The 22,080-nt window shown below is 43.4% G+C and overlaps 1 pseudogene; it reads right to left on the minus strand.

The window, feature by feature from the left end:
* Window positions 1-817: 817 nt before the first annotated feature.
* LOC121843210 overlaps window positions 818-22,080 on the minus strand; it is a 34,596-nt pseudogene continuing 13,333 nt past the window's right edge.

Consider the following 22,080-nt stretch of genomic DNA (forward strand, 5'->3'; position numbering starts at 1 on the left):
ACTGCCTATATATACTGCCTATATATACTGTCTATATACTGTCTGTATACTGCCTATATATACTGCCTATATACTGCCTATATACTGCCTATATATACTGCCTATGCCTATACTTCCTGTATACTGCCTATATATACTGCCTATATACTGTATATATACTGTCTATATACTGCCTATATATATACTGCCTATATACTGTCTGTATACTGTCTATATACTGTCTAAATACTTCTATACTGTCTGTATACTGTCCTATATACTGTCTGTATACTGCCTATGTATACTGTCTAAATACTTCCTGTATACTGCCTATATATACTGCCTATATACTGCTCATATACTGCCTATATATACTGCCTATATACTGCCTATATACAGATATACTGTCTATATACTGTCTAAAATACTGCCTATATACAGATATACTGTCTATATACTGTCTATATACTGCCAGAACACACTGGGGATGTGGGTTGCAGCTCAATCCAGATTTATCTCCAGACAGAGTGAACTGTTAAATTGACAGTTGCACACACAAGTTGGATGAAATGCAGCCCAGATTCTTGTGTAGAATTAAGCAATAAGGCACTAGGGGGTGTGGTATATGGCCAATATACCACGGCTAACGGCTGTTCCTGGGAACGACGCAACGCAGAGTGCATGGATACAACCCTTAGCCATGGTATATTGGTCATAATACCACACATCTCAGAGGTGCCTTATTGCTATTATAAACTGGTTACCAAGGTAATTAGAGCAGTAAAAAATACATGTTTTGTCATACCCGTGGTATTACGGTCTGATATACCACGGCTGTCAGCCAATCAGCATTCAGTGCTCAAACCACCCAGTTCATAATTGTGTTTATAATCAAGCATTCTGCCATTCCTTTACTCTACCTGGACTTCCGGCATCAGCGACATGGCAGAGACTGACTTCATACACTCCAGTGACACGGTTACTGAGGAAGAGAAGAGAGAACAGAGTTAGTACTGTCAGATTCCACAGAGAGGGCTTGAGGTGGGGCCTACCCACATAGAGATATATAACCTAGAATAATATGGTCTAATTCTATTTCTACGGGCCTAGCTACCTCTCTGAGGGCCTTAGGCAGCCGGTGCTGAAAAGGTTTCTAATGGAGCGAGAGGCAGGGAGCTTGGCGTCACGGGAGTAGAACACCATACAGAAGTCTTTGGTGATCACCGTCGGCTGGGTGCAGTTCTCCATCTGAAAGGAATAGACCAGAACCAGCATTAAACTCACATCACTTTACATTGTAGTGTACAGGCTAACTCACCACTTCCCCATCAATATAGAGAGCCAACATAGGTGATGTTTCTGGGTTGCAGCGAAGGAAATGTTTACCTCTAGGTAGGCTGAGAGGGTGATGTAGATCTTCTCTCCATAGGGGTGACGCGGTTCAGAAGGAGGGAGTTGTGCATGGAGCTGTCCCATGCTGCCTCAAACCGGTAAAACGTCCTGTAGGTAAACACAAGGGAAAAGTGAGTGTTTTGTGTCTAGCACAGGAGGCTGGTGGTACCTTAATTGGGGAGGACAGGCACGTGGTAATGGCCAGAAGCGGAATTAGTGGAAAGGTATCAACAACATCAAACAAATGGCTTCCGTGCTTTTGATGCCATTCCATTCGCTCCATTCCAGCCATTATTATGAGCCGTCCTCCCTCAGCAGCCTCCACTGGTGTATAGACGTTGTTTTCAATTTGTCAATGATGAGTGACTGAAACACGTAGTATGACTTTCCTTCATCGGCATAGATCAGGCAGTATCAAGAGGAAAGGGTATTCCAGTTGTGCAAGCCCCTCAAAGACAAGGGGTACTGAAACAAACTCTATACATGGACAGAAACAACAGCTTTGAATTCACTGCTAAGCGTCATGTCAAATGAACATGTCGGGTTAAAAACAAGTGCAGAAAAAATAGAAATAAAACAACAAAAGCAAAGAAACAAAGAAGTGAAAAGCAGAGGAGGAGAGAAGCAGAAAGGTTGTATAAGAGAGGAGAGAAGCAGAAAGGTTGTATAAAGAGAGGAGAGAAGCAGAAAGGTTGTATAAAAAGAGAGGAGAGAAGCAGAAAGGTTGTATAAAAGAGGAGAGAAGCAGAAAGGTTGTATAAAAGAGGAGAGAAGCAGAAAGGTTGTATAAAGAGAGGAGAGAAGCAGAAAGGTTGTATAAAGAGAGGAGAGAAGCAGAAAGGTTGTATAAAGAGAGCAGAGAAGCAGAAAGGTTGTATAAAGAGAGGAGAGAAGCAGAAAGGTTGTATAAAGAGAGGAGAGAAGCAGAAAGGTTGTATAAAGAGAGGAGAGAAGCAGAAAGGTTGTATAAAGAGAGGAGAGAAGAGAGGAGAGAAGCAGAAAGGTTATATAAAGAGAGGAGAGAAGCAGAAAGGTTGTATAAAGAGAGGAGAGAAGCAGAAAGGTTATATAAAAGAGAGAGAGAAGAGAGGAGAGAAGCAGAAAGGTTGTATAATAAGAGGAGAAGCAGAAAGGTTGTATAAAGAGAGGAGAGAAGCAGAAAGGTTGTATAAAAGAGGAGAGAAGCAGAAAGGTTGTATAAAGAGAGGGAGAGAAGCAGAAAGGTTGTATAAAGAGAGGAGAGAAGCAGAAAGGTTGTATAAAGAGAGGAGAGAAGCAGAAGGATTGTATAAAGAGAGGAGAGAAGCAGAAAGGTTCTATAAAGAGAGGAGAGAAGGAGAAAGGTTATATAAAGAGAGGAGAGAAGCAGAAAGGTTATATAAAGAGAAGAGAGAAGGAGAAAGGTTGTGTGTTATACCTATGGTCAACTCCCAGGAAACACTGCAATACAGCGAAGCACAAAGAAAAGAGAAGAGGGCGAGCGGGTTAAACAAGCAGCTGAGGATTTCACAGCAGCAAAGTGACCAAAATATACAGTGTTAATATACAACAACAAATAAAAAGAGAAACATAGCCATACTGCAGCAGAACATTATGGAAAATCATATTCGGTGTTGTTGTGAAAGAGAGAAACAAGCTAAAGCCATTGATTCATAACTACAGTATGTCCAGTATGCACAGTATGTCCAGTATGCACAGTATGTACAGTATGCACAGTATGTATAGTATGCACAGTCTGTCCATTATGTCCAGTATGTACAGTATGCACACAGTATGCCCAGTATGTCCAGTATGTACAGTATGCACAGCATGCCCAGTATGTCCAGTATATCCAGTATGTCCAGTATATCCAGTATGTACAGTAAAAAGCTGAGAAAGGGGAAAGCATACGTACTTGTCGTCATACGAGGGCCAGACGTAGCCTGCAGACAAGATGTTGAGGGAGAGGATGTTTGGGTCAATGATGGTCTCGTCAGCCTCCGGAGTATTCCGGATACGCCCTGAGAGAGGTCAAAGGTCAAAAGTCAAGAGATGGATGTTTATGATCCACCCGACACAGCCAGAAGAGGACTGGCTACCCCTCAGAGCCTGGTTCCTAGGTTCCTAGGGAGTTTTTCCTAGCCACAGTGCTTCTACATCTGCATTCTTTGATGTTTGGGGTTTTAGGTTGGGTTTCTATATAGCACTTTGTGACATCTTTTGATGTAAAAAGGCCTCTACAAATACATTTGATTGATCGATTGATGTACTGTAAAGATGGAGCTAGTGGATCTTTATTGTCATTACGCTCTGTTGTCTCCTAATAAAGCATTCTTCCAGCCGTACTCACCCACCACCAGCTCCTTGACCTCCTTCCACTCTACGTCATTTCCTGTCTCGTGTGCTATGGTAACTGTGATCCTCCTCTGGATGCCCTGTGGACAGGTCACCACACAGGAAGTCAACACTGGGCTTTGAATAACTGAGAAATAGATTCAAAATGTTGCAATTCTTTACCTGATGAAGGAGGAAGGTTCCATGGCAAGGCATGCCACCTCTGTGGTCCACCACTGAAGGGATATAGCTGAGGACAAACACAGAACAAATGTACAAACTATATGAGTAGATTATGATTGTTGTGTCCATTTGATTCCTTGATACGAACGGGGAAGTAAGGAAATAGATGTTAAGGTTGCTCACTCTCCATTGGCCTCCAGCTCACAGATCTCAAAGAAGGCCATGAGGTCATATTTGGAGTGACATGGGCCTGCCATGGAGCGGGTCAAGGTGTTTAGCTTGGTGGCCGGCACTGTGAAAGAGAAGGAATGAATCTGGCCTGGTTAACGTTCTGGCACTGTGACAAAACACTTTGCTAAGATAAAGAGAAGGACACAATGCCATGTTTGAACCCTCACCTGGTTTAGACAAGGGCATGACCCTCGGGAATTGCCTCCTAGAAGGTCGAAGGGGACTGTAAAAAAAGTGCGAACTTTTAAAATGGACTATTTTAGCAAGACAGTGAAACGGGATCAATTGAAGAAGAAGAGAACAAGTAGAGTTTTATCACCTGATGAGGTCTTTGCAGAGAGGTGGGAACGGCTGTTTCTGGTAGTGACCAAACACCTCGAAGACGATGGGCTGGGTCTTGATGTACTCCACAAACGACTTGGTGACCTCTACCGTGATCTAATAGACAAATCAAAAGTGAGGTTAGCCATCACTCAATAAGGCCTGTAACAATGGATGATACAAGGAAATACAAAATAAATGTACTAAATAATGGTAATATCATAGAAATGAGACCTATTAGTTGTAATGAAAAAGAACATATTGTTTCTGGTCAGTGCTTACATTTTGTACATGGTAGAATCCCAGAGGAGGTCCCCTGCCTGTGTTCTTCAGTGGCTCAGTGGAGAAAGCCTCGTCATGTCGGTGGATGAAGCTGGAAGTAGAAAAACACATTCAATCAGTATTAAATATTCATTAATCATGTACATTGAGTGTATACAAAACAATATACATTAAACTACTGCACTGTAACATTACTAAATACACTGAGTGGACAAAACATCTTTCCATGTCACAGACTGACCAGGTGAAAGCTATGAGCCCTGATTGATGTCACTTGTTAAATCCACTTCAATCAGTGCAGATGAAGGGGAGGAGACCGGTTAAAGAAGGATTTTTAAGCCTTGAGGCAAATGAGACATTCAGTGGGTGAACGGACAAGACTAAATATTTAAGTGCCTTTGAATGGGGTATGGTTGTAGGTGCCAGGCCCACCAGTTTGTGTCAAGAACTGCAACACTGCTGAGTTTTTCACACTCAACAGTTTTTCATATCAAGAATGGTCCACCACCCAAAGGACATCCAGCCATTGGAGTCAACATGGGCCAGCATCCCTGTGCAATGCTTTTGACACCTTGGAGAGTCAACATGGGCCAGCATCCCTGTGCAACGCTTTTGACACCTTGGAGAGTCAACTTGGGCCAGCATCCCTGTGCAACGCATCCCTGTGCAATTTTGACACCTTGGAGAGTCAACATGGGCCAGCATCCCTGTGCAATGCTTTTGACACCTTGAGAGTCAACTTGGGCCAGCATCCCTGTGCAACGCTTTTGACACCTTGGAGAGTCAACTTGGGCCAGCATCCCTGTGCAACGCTTTTGACACCTTGGAGAGTCAACTTGGGCCAGCATCCCTGTGCAACGCTTTTGACACCTTGGAGAGTCAACTTGGGCCAGCATCCCTGTGCAATGCTTTTGACACCTTGGAGAGTCAACTTGGGCCAGCATCCCTGTGCAACGCTTTTGACACCTTGGAGAGTCCATGCCGTGACAAATGTAGGCTGTTCTGAGGACTAAAGGGAAAGTGTTCTTGATATTTTTACACTCAGTGTATAATATTTACTACTCTCAATATCCTGCATTGATTATGAGCACATTTGATGGAAACTTGTCTTTCACTGTCGGACGAATCTGCCATAGGAATAACACCAACCCTTAGGAATAACACCAACCCTTAGGAATAACACCAACCCTTAGGAATAACACCAACCCTTAGGAATAACACCAACCCTTAGGAATAACACCAACCCTTAGGAATAACACCAACCCTTAGGAATAACACCAACCCTTAGGAATAACACCAACCCTTAGGAATAACACCAACCCTTAGGAATAACACCAACCCTTAGGAATAACATTAACCCTTAGGAATAACATTAACCCTTAGGAATAACACCAACCCTTAGGAATAACACTAACCATAAGATTTAAGTTTGTTTAAATCAAGAGAGGATGGGTTGTTTCTGGATAGAGAGAAGTAACAGGCCCTGAATGGCACGGCATTGTCATAGCATAGCTATGAGACAGTTAGAATGCGAGGACTGCCTAAGTTAAAGTACCTGAACCATAGACACTTGTAGTTGTTCCTAAGAAGAGATTTTAGAAACAAATGCCCCCATATGCAACATCATCATCATCATCATTCAAAATGCTTTTCCTCACTGACATCTTGTCAAGTCTCTCTCAAAAACATTGAACCTAAACCTCAAGACACTTCCTGGTCAAATAAAGTCTAAAATACATCAAAAGTTGGATGGGAGGCACTAACTTGAACTGGCAGAAGATATCGGCATATTCGGCAGAGATGCTGGAGGCTTGCAGCACGGTGACCCTGAAGGTGAAAGTGGATCCGATGCGGAGGTGGGACAGGGCCTTCTCCTGGTTCAGCTCCAGGGGTAGTTCCAGACCCAGAACCCCTTCAACGGGCTCTGAGGGGCCTCCGGAGTGGCTGTGACGGGGACAAGTCTGGGGTCATAGTGAGGACATGTTGACCTTTCAGTTAACATTTAATTGACATATTATGGTTTATTTGGATAGGAGGCGATACGAAACACATCGACACATTGAATAAACAATTATCCGATGCATTACACCCTAGATAATGCATTACACCCTAGAATGTGTTACAATGCATTACACCCTAGATAGGCTTACATAAATGTCTTCTCTAAACATATTTGTGCGGATAATGTCTGAGGAACACAATGGGATTAAGTCGTTGACTTTGTTTGTCATCCTCAATGTTTTGTAGTGTGGGCGCTGCCATTGTACACCAATGAATATCTCTTTATAGTAGAAAGGGAGGGGCCTAACGTTGAGACCACACTTGCAATACCAACAGAACATCCATAACACATTATATTAAAGAAAAATCAGGTGTGATGATGATGAATATGATGACTACGATGCCCTCACCAGCACAGGTGTTGTTGTTGACCTCGTCAGGGTCAGCTCCTATGTCAGAGGTCTGTCCCTCCCCCTCAACAAAGCGAAGCTCCTCTTGGGAGGTGTTAGAGTGAGACATGCTGCCAGAACACGACTCTGTCTGGAACTGACCAGACAAACACTTGATATGATATATATTATAACCCTTTTAGATAATGATACTGCATTGTTTTAGATACAGCATGCAGACAGTGGCTTGGCAAGTACTCCAGTTTTTATATCATCTCTTACTGATTCTACCTTCTCAAACTGTTGGTCCTCAAAGGAGATCTTGGCAGTTCCTGACTGTCTGACACCAGAGCCGTAGTCAGGGGCTTCTTCATCAGCTGGGAGAGAAGACAGCTGGTTGGTTACGACTCCAAACACTCAACAAATACTAGAAGCATCCATAAACAAACTGTAATAGCTGTTGTATCACTCTGTCTTTCTCAGTTTCACAAGAGTCAACTCTCTGTACCTGAGATGGCCTGCACTGCCACCCTGAGGAAGCCCTTCACCTCTCCCTTCTCACTGACGATGGCCACACGGTGCACCAGGGGCACGGGGTACAGCAGGTTACTCAGGTACACAAAGGCCCTGCGGACGGGGACAGAGAAGGAGAGGGGGAGCAGGAACAGACACAGGGAAATCATTTCAGAGCGTCATAGAATCTTGAGGTGGTCTCTAGTGGGGCAAGTCTACTAGCCCGGGCCCTGTTCAAATATTTTTCACGTGTATCCTCCCCTCTGTATCTTATTGGATCTGTTTCCATCCTTTTGCTCTCATAATGAAAACACTGGCTGCTTAGTGATTACCTGAAGGAAGTAAGGGAAAGACGGCTACATTTGAAAAGAACAGGGCCTGGGTCCATGACTGACCTGCCCACCAGACGGAACCATGGGAAGCGGTCATAGAAGGGGTCCCCCCCGGTCAGGGCCTGGTCACAGTCCTCCACAGTGCTGCTGGGCACCTCCGCCGCACGGTCGTACATCTCCTCATCAGGTCCAGCCTCTGCCTACAGGGGGCAGAACAGTCAACACACAGTCAGCACAGATTACCTCAAACCAACAGACACAGTAGATGCTGGGCAACGTGAACCCATATAGTCCTACATACCAGAGCTATGTGCAAAATAAACTCCCACCATCCCCCCACACATACCGGAGTTTCTCCAGGGTCCAGTAGTGTGTGGCCCCGTTCTTCTGGTCCTGGATGTCCACTGCTACGATGGTGCGGGGGAAGGGCTGTCTCTCCCTCTCCTTGGTCACGCTGGGGGGCAGCAGGTCCGGGGGCAGTGGGGAGTACAGAGTGTCGGTCAGCAGCACAAACTGGAACTGGACCTGCAAAGGAGAGAGTGGATCATTTTAACATTTTTAGCACATTAGCAACAAAATAGTTTTGTTTTAGAATGTTGATGTCAAATCTCATTTCACCGACTCATCGAACCGATTGACAATTGGAAAGGTTCAATGACTACGCAAGTTTTTTTTGTTGCAATTACCAGTCTTTGCTGACACGTTGAATGGATTTACAGTTTCCTAAGACAGTTAACATTTTTACATTTGAGTCATTTAGCAGATGCTCTTATCGAGAGCGGTTTGCAGCAGTGAGTGCACACATTTGTTTTGTTGTTCATACTAAGAACAGTACACGTCTGATTCTGTGCACACTCATTTAGTAGATTGACTGAACTGATTAACAACACAGTTTCATTTTACAGATAGCTGACAGTTTCACCATTGAATCTTTGTTCTACTTTATAGATATAACGTACAGTGAGCTCCAAAAGGTATTGGGACAATGACGCATTTGTTGTTGTTTTGGCTCTGTACTCCAGCACTTTGGATTGGAAATGATACTTTGTGCCCAATAGAAATTAATGGTAAATAATGTATTGTGTCATTATGGAGTCACGTTTCTAGTAAATAAGAATATAATTATTTACCATTCATTTCTATTGGGCACAAAATCATCTGAAACACAACCAAAAAAACAGCGAATGCATCTAACAAGTGTGTAGAGTCACAAGCTTTCTGTAGTCATTGCGTGCTAGGAATATGGGACCAAATACTCAACTTTTGACAACTTTAATACAAATATATGTGAATTTGTTCCAATACTTTTGGTCCCCTAAAATGGGAGGACTATGTACAAAAAGCTCTGTAATTTCTAAACGGTTCACCTGATATGAATACAAAATACCCTCAAATTAAAGCTGACTGTCTGCCGTTCAACCACATGGTTGTTGTATCATTCCAAAGTGCTGGAATACAGAGCCAAAACAAATGTGTCACTGTCCCAATCATTTTGGAGCTCACTGTATATTTTATTTTACCTTTATTTAACTAGGCAAGTCAGTTAAGAACAAATTGTTATTTTCAATGATGGCCTAGGAACAGTGGGTTAACTGCCTTGTTCAGGGGCTCTGGGATTTGAGCTCAGGGATTTGATCTTGCAACCTTTCGGTTACTAGTCCAACGCTCTAACAACTAGGCTACCTGCCGCCCCAAAATATAATGACAGTGTACCTACCTTCTTCTTGAGCTCCACACTGATGGCGTTGGCTTCCTTGAGGAAGATGGCGTTTCCCCACAGCAGGTCCCTGAGGGAGGTAAACTGGTAGAAACGCCACTTACGGAATGCCCACAGTGCAAGCTCCGTCTCACACTTGGTCCATGGAACTATGGGAAAAACTTCAAACATTTCATCATTCTAAAAAAGATTCCATTGTCTGGCCTCAGCAACGGGCATTTTATTTCAAAACGATTGTAAAATTTTGAAAAAGGGTGGTCTAGGTGGATAACTGTCAATCACTGTCTCACCTTCCTCCTCAGGCTCCTCCTCTTCCTCTGGGGGCTCCAGGCAACGGGAGTTTCTGTCCACCTGTTTCTGCAGGGCCTCCAGTTTACTCTCATAGTCCTAGGAGAGACCATGGTACAAACACATCAAATCACATGACAGAATATAGCGCATATATCTCATACGTATTTCAAAAAATCTCTTAGTGGCCTGTCTTACCAGTCTCTGTTGTTCCAGAAGGTTACTGGCCTCCTCTCTCTTTCTCTGCGGTACTGATCTTCTAACTCTTGAAGCCTGCAGACAAAACGATCACAAATCAGTTTTAAGCTTTATAAAAGGATGATAGTTCATTACAGTTGGTGCTTTGCCAAAGGTAGCCCATCAATTATTGTACCTTGACTCCATCTCCTGCTTCATGTCGATGCCCTGTTTCTCCAGCAGCTCTCTCTGGGCGAAGGCCCAGTCCACGGGCTCCACGGGGGTCTCAGCGAAGGGCGTCCTCTCCCGCTCCTGCCGCGCCTGCTCCGGGTCATTGAAGCGGAACACATGGCTCTTCCCCATGATAATGCGGTTCCCTGGGGTCAGGAGTCAAAGGTCAATCTGAGGTCAACCGCATCATGCATCAGTTGTTTCATACATTTTTACCTATTGATGTTTTTCTAACCCTGGAGTGTTCACCTGTGATGATTCTTAGTTTATTTGTAGATGTTGTACATGGAAGCTGATTCATGCCAAAACAAATAAAACATTTTTAAATAAAATCCTTACAGAGTTGTTCAGTATGTTTTACGTGTGTGGTATATATGTTTCCCACGCTCAGTGGAAGACGCTGAGGGGTTCAAGACTTACCTGAGCGAAGCAGAGTAGGCATGGTCACCAGTTTCCCGTTGACATAGATCTCCGCCCCCCGCAGGGCTCCAGGAAGACGTTCCCTGTGTCATCATCATCAACAGACAAGAACCACCGGGGATGGTGAACATTTGACCATTCTACTGACTCTCTTGCACTGGTTCTCTGCACACTCACTGGACACTACCCACACACTCACTGGACACTACCCACACACTCACTGGACTCTACCCACACACTCACTGGACTCTACCCACACACTCACTGGACTCTACCCACACACTCACTGGACTCTACCCACACACTCACTGGACTCTACCCAAACACTCACTAGACTCTACCCACACACTCACTAGACTCTACCCACACACTCACTAGACTCTACCCACACACTCACTAGACTCTACCCACACACTCACTAGACTCTACCCACACACTCACTAGACTCTACCCACACACTCACTAGACTCTACCCACACACTCACTAGACTCTACCCACACACTCACTAGACTCTACCCACACACTCACTAAACTCTAGAACCCACACACTCTATAGTCTAGACTCTCCACCCACTAGAACACTCACTAGACTCTACCCATTCTACTGTCTGCTGTGATTACACTACTATAACTAAAGTCTAGAACCTCATTAGTCCACGTCTCTATAGTCTAGAACCTCACTAGTCCCTTTAGTTGTGGGTCTCTGCATAGTCTAGAACTTCACTAGTCACGTCTCTATAGTCTAAAACCTCACTAGTCCACGTCTCTATAGTCTAGAACCTCACTAGTCCACGTCTCTATAGTCTAGAACCTCACTAGTCCACGTCTCTATAGTCTAGAACCTCACTAGTCCACATCTCTATAGTTTATAACCCAGTCATCCTAATCTAGTGTCACGCCCTGACTTTAGAGAGCTAATCTTTTTATTTCTCTCTATTTGGTTAGGTATAGGGTGTGATTTGGGTGGGCATTCTAGTTTTTCTATTTCTTTGCTGGTCTATAGGGTATGGTTCCCAATCAGAGGCAGCTGTCTATCGTTGTCTCTGATTGGGGATCATACTTAGGCAGCCAGTTTTTTTCTATAACACCCCTTTAGTCTGTGGGATCTTGTTCTTGCATAGTTGCCTCATCTAGCCCTGCAGAATCCTAATCTTACGTTCAGTTTTTGTATTTTGTTGTTTTGTCGGAGTTCAGTATTAAAATCATGAACCAGTCATTTCACGCTGCGCTAATTTGTTCTCATTAATCTAATAACGGACCTAACGTCTAGTCTATTAGCCAGTCATCCTAATCTAATCTATAACACCAGTCTTCCTATAGTCTATAACACCAGTCATCCTAATCTATAGTCTATAACCCAGTTTTCCTAATCTATAGTCTATAACCCAGTCATCCTAATCTATAGTCTATAACACCAGTCATCCTAATCTATAGTCTATAACACCAGTCATCCTAATCTATAGTCTATAACACCAGTCATCCTAATCTATAGTCTATAACACCAGTCATCCTAATCTATAGTCTATAACACCAGTCATCCTAATCTATAGTCTATAACACCAGTCATCCTAATCTATAGTCTATAACACCAGTCATCCTAATCTATAGTCTATAACACCAGTCATCCTAAGTCTATAGTCTATAAGTCTATCAGTCATCCTAATTAATAGTCTATTAGCCATCATCTTAATCCTAATCTATAGTCTATAACCCAGTCATCCTAATCTATAGTCTATAACCCAGTTTTCCTAATCTATAGTCTATAACCCAGTCATCCTAATCTATAGTCTATAACCCAGTCATCCTAATCTATAGTCTATAACCCAGTCATCCTAATCTATAGTCTATAACCCAGTCATCCTAATCTATAGTCTATAACACCAGTCATCCTAATCTATAGTCTATAACACCAGTCATCCTAATCTATAGTCTATAACATCAGTCATCCTAATTAATAGTCTATTAGCCAGTCATCTTAATATATAGTCTATGACCCAGACATCCTAATCTATAGTCTATAACCCAGTTTTTTTAATCTATAGTCTATAACCCAGTCATCCTAATCTATAGTCTATAACACCAGTCATCCTAATCTATAGTCTATAACCCGGTTTTCCTAATCTATAGTCTATTACCCAGTTTTTTAATCTAGTCTATAACCCAGTCATCCTAATCTATAGTCTATAACACCAGTCATCCTAATCTATAGTCTATAACACCAGTCATCCTAATCTATAGTCTATAACACCAGTCATCCTAATCTATAACACCAGTCATCTATAACCCAGTCATCCTAATCTATAGTCTATAACATCAGTCATCCTAATTAATAGTCTATTAGCCAGTCATCTTAATATATAGTCTATAACCCAGTCATCCTAATCTATAGTCTATGACACAGTTTTCCTAATCTATAGTCTATAGCCCAGTCATTTTACTCTATAGTCTATAACAACAGTCTCACTAGTCCCAGTCTCTACAGAGTCTCTATAACCTCTGGTGTACTCAGGCATAATCTGCCAGTTATTTCTCCCATAGAAATATAACTAATAGAACTAGCATGGATCGTCCACAGTTGGTCAATTCAATCTCACCTTCTCCCCCGGGGCCTGTGGTGCTGCTGAAGGTGCAGTGCTCGTCCTGGATAAAATGGCCGCTGAGCACGATGTCCTGGCGACTTCTGGCGTCCTCACGACCCACCCTGAGGGAAAGATACAGAGGACATGGAGTCTAGAGTGATTTGCTGTACGCAGATGTATTTCTTGTAAGAAAGCTATTTCAGTCTTCACATTCGGAAGATGATAAAATATCCTCGTCCACTTCACAGGACCACTCATCACCTTTGATATTCCAGGTAGTAAACTTAAACAGCTGACCCCCCTACTCCAAATCCATATATACTGTACTACAGGACTGTTGGCCACCTCAGTCCAAAATAGTTCTCAATGAAAAGTGCACATTTCCTGCAGGTGAAAGAAAGAAGGGGTTCTTACTTGGTGGTCCCATCTTTAATGTAGTAGAGTAAGCACTCAGACATCAACGGGTCCTCGTTTAGGTTCACCAGGTGAGGGGTCTGGAAGAAAGACATGAACATTAGGACTTGTGTCTAAATGTTGTTGACAGGGGTTGTTGTAGCATGATGGGGGGAAAGAATTATTATGTACAGAGCATTATGGGTACTGTAATGGATATCATTACAGTTGTGATAGGGGTGTACTGTATTTTTGAGGTTCTGACCTTCTTGGGGGAGAACACGCCCACGGTGCCTCCATCTTCTCTCATGGCCACACCCATCTCAGCCAGTAGGGCTTCCCTACAGATAACAGAGAGCCATGTTTTGGGGGGGATTAGGGTTTGGGTTAGTTATAACGGTTATTTAAGACAGAGGGACTCTAGGTTTCTTCCTAGGTTTTGGCCTTTCTAGGGAGTTTTTCCTAGCCACCGTGCTTCTACACCTGCATTGCTTGCTGTTTGGGGTTTTAGGCTGGGTTTCTGTACAGCACTTTGAGATATCAGCTGATGTACGAAGGGCTTTATAAATACATTTGATTTGATTTAGATGAGGATAATGGCTCAATCCGTCTAACACACCTCTGCATCCGGATATCTTCAGTACGGCGCAGCTTCTCCTCCCAAGTTTCATTGAGCTCTGCAATGATTTTCTGTTTCCTAGGGTGGAAAGAATGACAAATGTCTACATTGGTATGGTACACACATGGTATTACTAAGCATTGTGGTTAGCCTCCCTCACCCTTGCCATCTCTCTCTAATTTTCCTCTTCTCCTCTCTATCTCCATCTGTCCCCAGCCGTCTCTCTCTCCCCACCACCTTCCTCTCCTCCTCTCTCTCCCCTTCCCACCCTGTCTCTTTCTCCTTCAATCCCTTTAGCTCACACAGTCACTTACTCACTCCCCCACTACCTCTCATTTCACCCTACCTACCTACCTACCTTGAGTCTCTCTATGGCCTCCTCGGATGCGGGGCTGAAGATGCGGTCGTGCAGGTTTGCCATGGAGCCCGCGCGGCTGGACAGAGCAGAGAGTGAGGGGGAGGGGCTCATCCCAGTCATGGCATTGGTCACTGTGGATAGATCACCCATTTGATTGACAGCCTGGCGTTTATTGACAAAGTTGTTGTAATCACACAAGTCTGCCAGAAGAAGAGCGGGAGTGTGTGGGGGAGAGAGGGAGAGAGAGGGAGCAGACAGCAGGAAGGTGAGGAAGAGGAGACATCGGGGTGGAGAGAAAAACAGAGAGATGGACATATGGAGGAAAGGGAAGAGCAACAAAAAGAAGAAGAGAGCTCAAAAGATGGATTGTAGAAGCAGACAGGTGCTTACCAAAGCCACTGCAGAGAGAGCGAGAAAAGAGCAACTTAAACTGACGGAATATGTTAAGCATACGATAAGTTAGAGCCAATGCATTTCTCTGACATTCATATGCAAAATACATTAAATACAAAGCTAAACAAGCAATGTTATATGAAGACCAGCCAATATATAGGGCAGCCTAGAAGAAATGTCTTTTAGTTCTTACTTGCAGTATAATCTCCAGGCTGAAAGGCTGTGAAAGCATTATTGAATTAAATTCAATGCAATTCAAAAAAACGTTATTCATCCGCAAGGGACAATTATGCCGGGCAAGCAGTGTGAATTAGAAGGCAGCTGAGCTCTAGAGACCCAACCAGAGCCCACATTAAGAACCTGGCATATCAAAGCTCCTCTTCAGAAGCAGAGCATCCAATCAGCTAGCTACACACCCAGAAGAGAACCGGTGTAACCAAGGCTGCATGCATCCCAACAGTCTAAAATGGCTTCCTCCCCTCGTCTCCTCTTCTTGATCTACACTGATCTGAAAGGACTGGACAGGTGGACAAGTCTGTTCCCTAAGAGGAGTCCACCATCTTGCGTTCACCTATTCCATGTTTGCAGATCAGTGCAGATAAACGAGGGAAATGAGAACATGGAAAGTACTATGAGAGCAGTTTCTTGTCTACAGGGTCTGCTGGTCTCATGTAAAACCTTTCTATAGGTTTTAGATGAGTTTTGGTTCGGAGTCCTGTCATAGCTCTGGGGTGTAAGGACTTCAGTGTCATAAGAGTTTGAGCTTTATTGTCAAGTTCGCTGCAAAAGCGTTAGGTTGCTAGAATATACACACTTTTCAAACCAGCTATCACAGGACCAGGACATCGATACGCTGAGAGGAGAGGGGAGAGAGAAGAGTGTGTGTGAGACACTCATCCTGTGTGTGTGTGTGTGTGTGTGTGTGTGTGTGTGTGTGTGTGTGTGTGTGTGTGTGTGTGTGTGTGTGTGTGTGTGTACTCACTGTCTATGATATCTCCCAGACCCTGAGCAAAGAGGAGGTCCTTGAGGCGACACACCTCCTCCTTCAACTCACGCACCAGACGGTTGTTGGGGTCCTCGTTGATAACAGCGTTACAGCGGATCTGCTTAGCGCGGTCTGCATACCTGAGAGAATGAAAACCATTAAAGGGGACGTTCACCCCAAAATCACAATTCTACTTTGTTCATAATTACATTGACAGTGGAAACATGGGAGCCTTCAAGGCATCCTTACTTGAAGCTCCTGGTTTACTTTCTGGTTTAGTCTCCTAATGCATTGTCATTACACTTCACAAATGATGACAGTGAAGTACTATAGGGTCATCCAATGACTACTATGTTTTTAACCAGAGAATGTTACCTCAGAGCTGGGTTCTTACCTGAGGGTGCTCAGGGTCTCGTCATAGTTGATATCAGCAGGGCTGAGGGCTGCCACCATGGCGGTACGAGAGTTACCTCCTAATGGACAGAAAGAAAGGGGAAAACAGATGAATTGTGGATGAGGGCGAGAGGAGGAAGGATTATTTAAAGGGTATCTGCAGAGGAATTAAACAAAAGAGTAAACAGTGATGAGGACGCCACAATTATTGTAGTCGGCAGGACCTGGGCTACTAGGTGGAAAGCACGTACCCAGGTTCTCTCTCAGTAGCCAGGTCAGCACTGAGTCTCTGTATGGGATATGGCTCTCCACCTTCTTCTTCTTCTTGTTCTGTTAACAGATAATCTTCCCAATTAGAATACTGCTTCAATAGAAGTGCATTTACATGTTGACAAATGTAGGAATACATATAAGAAACGTTTGTTAATCATCCATCTCTTAATACCATTTCCCAAAATATTTTCTCATGACAGAAATTGAATAAGTAATTGAAATGGTGTACCTTATTTGGTGCGGAGTCCTAGAAAGATAAGAAGTTGACAGTATTGAATTAATAGACAGTCTTACCAAGTTGCTTAAATTACCATACAGACAACGAGTTGTGTACAGAAGAGTAAGGACTCTAACCACTTCAGCTAAAGCAGAGATGACTTTTCCCAGTGTGGTTAGAGATTTGTTGATATTTGCTCCTTCCTGAAAAGGAACAGATGGGGCGAAGTTAATCAATCGGGAAGCATTGCTTGGGACGCAAAAACTACAATCTCCACAATCTCAAGACACAGAGCCTAGATGCTTTGTAAAAATGCATAGACTCGTCAACTAGAAATGTTAACTCAAAACTTTGAGGAATTCATACATCGACATCACTGGGGGATCAAATTCAGCCCATAAAGTAGACCCAAAAAGACCCTCTCACCTTCAGCCTGGTTCCTTTGGCTCCTGTAGAGTCAGCCCTCTCACTCCCAGCCAGATCCACCAGGCTGATCTTGCTCACCTGCAACAAGAAACCACTCTGGTGTCATCATTTATTTTGGCATGAATCTGCTTCCGTACTCTGTATTGTAAAGGGAAAATGTCCAGATTCCAAATACACAGCGGCAGACCCAATAAACGCTCTGTGAGGGCTTATCTGTAATGAGCATTGAGTAGTATTATCATAACATGATAACACTGTGGATGTCCAGATAACATGGCAATAGATCTCAACTATAAAAGTGTAAACCATACATATTGGTCAAGAGTTATTAACTCTTTGGCCTCAAACCATTGCAGAAGCTTGAACAGGAGGTTGAACCTGGTCATTAAGTTGTTGTAAGCCTGTACCGTACCTTCTCAGACGTGTTCTCTGAATCCATGTCGTGTTTCTTCTGAGTGAAGATGATGTTGAAGACAGCGTGAGAGCGGCTGCTGGTCTCGTTCATGTTGGTGGCTGCCACCGTCCTGAAGGAAGAGAGAATGTAACCTTATGACATCCATCCATCCCTCCCTCTTTCATCCACCATCCACCATTCCAACCCACCCACCTATCATCCATCCATCCATCATCCATCCATCCCTCCCTCTTTCATCCACCATCCACCCTTCCAACCCACCCATCTATCATCCATCCATCCATCACTCCCTCTTTCATCCACCATCCACCCTTCCATCTATCATCTATCCATCCCTCCCTCTTTCATCCATCATTCCAACCCACGCATCTATCATCCATCCATCCCTCCCTCTTTCATCCACCATCCACCCTTCCAACCCACCCATCTGTCATCCATCCATCCCTCCCTCTTTCATCCACCATCCACCCTTCCAACCCATCTATCTATCATCCATCCATCCCTCCCTCTTTCATCCACCATCCACCCTTCCAACCCACCCATCTATCATCCATCCATCCATCATCCATCCACTGAAAGTCTCATTTACCTGGCCTTGTTGCCAGACTCCATCAGGTCCTGGATGTCGTTGTAGGAGGTGACGGCCAGTTTCGACAGGTCCTCCACGTAGGGCCCCATCAGGGGGTGCTCTCTCACACGCAGGTTCCCTTTGTTCTTCGGGTTTAGCAGGTCACGCACACGCTCACAGTAGATCTCCATGTAGCTCACCTGTGGAGGTCGTCAATACTCTATAGAAGTGCCAATCAAACCAACTAAGTGCCAATCAAACCGACCAAGTGCCAATCAAACCAACGAGGTGCCAATCAAACCAACGAGGTGCCAATCAAACCAACTAGGTGCCAATCAAACCAACTAGGTGCCAATCAAACCAACTAGGTGCCAATCAAACCAACTAGGTGCCAATCAAACCAACTAGGTGCCAATCAAACCAACTAAGTGCCAATCAAACCAACTAAGTGCCAATCAAACCAACTAAGTGCCAATCAAACCAACTAAGTGCCAATCAAACCAACTAAGTGCCAATCAAACCAACTAAGTGCCAATCAAACATCTATTGAGAACTTGGGATACAAAAGACTCTTATCAGAACTCTTATCTTATGTTTGCATTATGACAATACTGTGTCTTCCCCATTGTTTTTACATATCACTTGTCTTGGGGTTAAGCACCCTAATGTGGATTTGCCATTTCATGACTGTCAACCACGTTAGGATACAATTAGTTATGGTGGATTCTATATAGATTTAACAGAGCTATTCATATCCCCCTGGAGTTAAAGTAAAGTTTCCTTCATTTTGAGTGTTATATCGTATTTGTGCATCTCTGAGTGATGTTCTAACAATTCCCAGGGTCATTTCATGTGTATCTGATTTATTGGCGTTCAAACAGGCAGAAAGCAGGCCGGTATGATGAAGCACCGTGATAAAGTCACTCTCACTATTCTGGAAGTTAATAGGAATACGACTTTAAGATGGCGAAAACCTCTATCATACATCAGATTTCAATCCTGGCCGATGTCATAACTCGGGAGGATGGTGTCTCTCGAATGAACCATTGATCTTATGTTTGCATTTTTTTTTTTGTATGTTTTGCATCTATCTTATTCCTACCCTGAGAAATTGTCAATTTAACGGAGGGTCTAGCACATTTTTCCAATTTGTCTGCCTCTTTAGTCCAGGATGCATTGCATGGTGCCATTGCTAGATATATTATAGAAAGGAGCAATGCATTGTGGCAATGCATTGTGGATTTTGTAGTCGACTTGAGCTGAAACAGATTTCCACAACGATTTTCCATGTTGCTACAAACCTTATTATAACGCCAAAACGTTAACACTTTAAAATCCCTAACCTACTATGGAGTAGGCCTCTCTTGTATTCAAGCTTACTCTAAAAACAGTAGAGGGTCGGGAGCACTCACCTCTACGGAGTAGGACAAGCTGTTGTCCGTATTGCTGTCACTGATCTTGGTGAAGAGGTCCTCACACAGCTAGCAGAGAAGAAAGCATGGAGGGTCATTTGTTATTATTGTTGTTGTTATTTGTATTTATTAAGGCTCCCCATTAGCTGCTGCACTCTTCCTGGGGTCCAGGAACATTAAGGCAGTTATATACCATTTTAAATATTACATGACATTATATGTTATAACACTTTCACAACCCATTAAGTGTGTTTCCTCAGGCCACTAATCTACTATCACATATCTACAAAATTCATGTGTATGTGTAGAGTGAGTGTCTTCTCATGTGTATGTGTGTCTGTGTCTGTGTGTGTGTGTCTGTGCCTGTGTGTTTGTGTCTCTTCACAGCCTCCGCTGTTCCATAAGGTGTATTTTTATCTGTTTTTTAATCTGATGTGGAATAGAGTTCCATGTAGTCATGTCTCTATGTAGTACTGTGGAATAGAGTTCCATGTAGTCATGGCTCTATGTAGTACTGTGGAATAGAGTTCCATGTAGTCATGGCTCTATGTAGTACTGTGGAATAGAGTTCCATGTAGCCATGTCTCTATGTAGTACTGTGGAATAGAGTTCCATGTAGCCATGTCTCTATGTAGTACTGTGGAATAGAGTTCCATGTAGCCATGTCTCTATGTAGTACTGTGGAATAGAGTTCCATGTAGCCATGGCTCTATGTAGTACTGTGGAATAGAGTTCCTATGTAGTACTGTGGAATAGAGTTCCATGTAGCCATGTCTCTATGTAGTACTGTGGAATAGAGTTCCATGTAGCCATGTCTCTATGTAGTACTGTGGAATAGAGTTCCATGTAGCCATGGCTCTATGTAGTACTGTGGAATAGAGTTCCATGTAGCCATGTCTCTATGTAGTACTGTGGAATAGAGTTCCATGTAGCCATGTCTCTATGTAGTACTGTGGAATAGAGTTCCATGTAGCCATGTCTCTATGTAGTACTGTGGAATAGAGTTCCATGTAGTCATGGCTCTATGTAGTACTGTGGAATAGAGTTCCATGTAGCCATGTCTCTATGTAGTACTGTGGAATAGAGTTCCATGTAGTCATGGCTCTATGTAGTACTGTGGAATAGAGTTCCATGTAGTCATGGCTCTATGTAGTACTGTGGAATAGAGTTACATGTAGCCATGGCTCTATGTAGTACTGTGGAATAGAGTTCCATGTAGCCATGTCTCTATGTAGTACTGTGGAATAGAGTTCCATGTAGTCATGGCTCTATGTAGTACTGTGGAATAGTTCCATGTAGCCATGGCTCATAGTACTGTGGAATGGTTCCATGTAGTACTGTGGAATAGAGTTCCATGTAGCCATGGCTCTATGTAGTACTGTGGAATAGAGTTCCATGTAGTCATGGCTCTATGTAGTACTGTGGAATAGAGTTCCATGTAGTCATGGCTCTATGTAGTACTGTGGAATAGAGTTCCATGTAGTCATGGCTCTATGTAGTACTGTGGAATAGAGTTCCATGTAGTCATGGCTCTATGTAGTACTGTGAAATAGAGTTCCATGTAGTCATGTCTCTATGTAGTACTGTGGAATAGAGTTCCATGTAGCCATGTCTCTATGTAGCACTGTGGAATAGAGTTCCATGTAGTCATGGCTCTATGTAGTACTGTGGAATAGAGTTCCATGTAGTCATGGCTCTATGTAGTACTGTGGAATAGAGTTACATGTAGTCATGGCTCTATGTAGTACTGTGGAATAGAGTTCCATGTAGCCATGGCTCTATGTAGTACTGTGGAATAGAGTTCCATGTAGCCATGTCTCTATGTAGTACTGTGAAATAGAGTTCCATGTAGTCATGGCTCTATGTAGTACTGTGGAATAGAGTTCCATGTAGTCATGGCTCTATGTAGTACTGTGGAATAGAGTTACATGTAGTCATGGCTCTATGTAGTACTGTGGAATAGAGTTCCATGTAGCCATGTCTCTATGTAGTACTGTGGAATAGAGTTCCATGTAGTCATGGCTCTATGTAGTACTGTGGAATAGAGTTCCATGTAGCCATGGCTCTATGTAGTACTGTGGAATAGAGTTCCATGTAGTCATGGCTCTATGTAGTACTGTGCGCCTCCCATAGTCTGTTCTAGACTTGGGGACTGTGAAGAGACTTCTGTTGGCATGTATTGTGGGGTATGATCAGGTGTCTGAGCTGTGTGCTAGTGGTTTAAACAGACACCTCGGTGCATTCAGCATGTCAACACAAGTAGTGATGAAGTCAATCTC

Source organism: Oncorhynchus tshawytscha, unplaced genomic scaffold (assembly GCF_018296145.1).
Source record: "Oncorhynchus tshawytscha isolate Ot180627B unplaced genomic scaffold, Otsh_v2.0 Un_contig_18335_pilon_pilon, whole genome shotgun sequence".
Taxonomy (NCBI): domain Eukaryota; kingdom Metazoa; phylum Chordata; class Actinopteri; order Salmoniformes; family Salmonidae; genus Oncorhynchus; species Oncorhynchus tshawytscha.